The sequence below is a fragment of the Pinus tabuliformis genome, chromosome 3_1 (genome assembly GCF_031772625.1).
Source record: "Pinus tabuliformis cultivar Carrire ecotype Pingquan chromosome 3_1, CPIR1, whole genome shotgun sequence".
Taxonomy (NCBI): Eukaryota; Viridiplantae; Streptophyta; class Pinopsida; order Pinales; family Pinaceae; genus Pinus; species Pinus tabuliformis.
Genome location: NC_142301.1, coordinates 775,395,836 through 775,398,046, shown reverse-complemented (window position 1 = coordinate 775,398,046; position 2,211 = coordinate 775,395,836). Strand labels below are relative to the sequence as shown.

Genomic DNA, 2,211 nt, shown 5'->3' with positions numbered 1-2,211 from the left:
CTCCTTCTCCTTAGCTATATGGGCAACATTTAGGCATAGTTTCAACATAGGAATGCAACCAAGCAATGAACAACCATTTGGGGATAGAAGGGACTTGATTTATAGGAAAGGAGAGGGAGTTAGGGATTCATAAAAGAGGGAGGAAGGTCCACATATCACGGGGAAGATCCATAAAGCTAAAATCAAAGACTCAAAATGGGAGAACTCGATCATATCTTCATTCAAAAACATCTAGCTCGTCGTTCTCGAGGCTTTTAGTAAGAGAAGCTTCTCCTCCACTTTAGGAAAAACTAACAAAAGAGGTTGAGCGCGGGTTTTCCTATCCAAATCTGTGCTAACAACGCTAGGTCAACATGCTGCAACAAGCCATCAGCATGGGCTAGTAATAGTCCAAAGTGTGTGATCTGAAAACTAGGCTTTGAGGAAAATTTCAGCAAAATTCTCTCAGGGAAACCTTTCTTCTCTTCTTCATGGATGTTTCTATATGTGTTTCATGGTGAGTACATTGACGGCTCTCATAATTTTGACACTTTAGGATACGGGATGGGAAGTGTGACAAAATACTGTGTAACAATGAGGGTAATAGTCAATTCCTATAATAATTATCATTAATGAGAATGAATATTACAAGACATCCATCTCACCTATGACCTACATCACCACTTCTCTAGAGATGGGTATGTTTCTTCTTCTTTTTTTGTTTTTCCCTTAAATTATTCTAACTATAAAACAACCAATTACTATTTTATTGATTGTGACATGTCTATTGTTATTAAATGCTTCACAAGATAGCATGTTTCATCTTTTACTAAGTATTATTAATGGGATGATTGTAATTTAAATTAAGATAAAAAGTATTAAAATCTTAAATATTTTTTTTTTTTTTAATTTATTAGTGTAATAAAAATGGCTTCTAAAAAATAATACTCTTTTAAAATAATTAAATAATTTTTTACATGTAACAATTTTCTATATTAATTATTAAAACAACAATATTTTTTAAAATTATAATAAGCCAATCATTAAAACTAATTAATTTTATTAAAAAACGATCCATTACATGAAACGAGGGGCCTGAGGGGCATTATGTACCTTTTATAACACTGAAAATGTGGTCCCTTTAATTCTAAAAACCTTTTTCACATGGTTTTTTAACGGTAACACTCCTTTGTCATGGGTTAAGTTTGGAATACATTTTTCATTAAACTCATCTAACTTATTCTCGAAATCCACTCACATCTACGGAGTTAACCTTCAATTACCAATATATGTATTAAAAGTTATAGACACTAAAGAGTGCTTTGGAAACTTTGACAACAATTTCTTTCTTTTGAGATCCTTCCAAGTTGTCTACCCTAGAGCTCTGTAGAATACTGAAATTTTTCCACAACAGACAAGAAACGCCCTTCTCAACTTCATTATATCTGAGAGAAGTATAAGCAGCCAAAAGAACTTTCAATAGGCCTTCATCAACTGGAACATGATCTTCCACACCTAGACTTGTTGCCACTAAGCCCAACATTAGCTTGACATCTCTTATACACACATCTAAAACATTATGGATAGTACCTTGTAAGGGTTCTCCCAATAAGAAGCACTTCCATGGACCAATCCAAGAATCTTCAATTCCCCTTAGAAGTTCGGAAAGCATTTTATCAAGTTCAATTCTTCACTGCCACCATCTACCTTTATCCACATTGCTTGGAACAGGAAAAGAATCATAGGTTAATGAATTTCCTCAAGTACCATCCCAAACTCTTCAACAACTATATCCACAACTATTTTGGATGATCCATGAATCAAGTTTTTTACCTTCAAGACACTATTAATGTCATTTCCTTCTGAATCTTCATAATCCAGATCAATATTGTATGGAAAAGATACTATACTCCCTCGCCTAATTACCAGAAATGGGACGGTAGACACCATTCCCTTGAAAAACGCAAAAGAAAGGCACATAAAACACCATTCTTAATGGTTGTTGTGGTTTTTATGGGTGATAAATTCGTTTTTTAAGAAACTATTGTAGCGGCTACAACGACCCTCCAAAATTTTGCCTTAGCTTAATTTTGGAGCCTCTCTACTGACCATCCTCAGCAGCATGTCTTGCACTGTCAAGCACATCAGCTTCAACTATTTCATAGAGTCTTGTCAGCCTATGCCTGCAATTTTGTTCCACCCCCTTCACAGGCTGCTTTCCGGACTTAATGT

At 34.8% G+C, this 2,211-nt stretch overlaps 1 pseudogene; it reads right to left on the bottom strand.

Annotated features, from left to right (window-relative positions):
* Nucleotides 1-1,273: 1,273 nt before the first annotated feature.
* LOC149189685 (uncharacterized) lies at nucleotides 1,274-1,929 on the bottom strand (annotated as a pseudogene).
* Nucleotides 1,930-2,211: the final 282 nt, after the last annotated feature.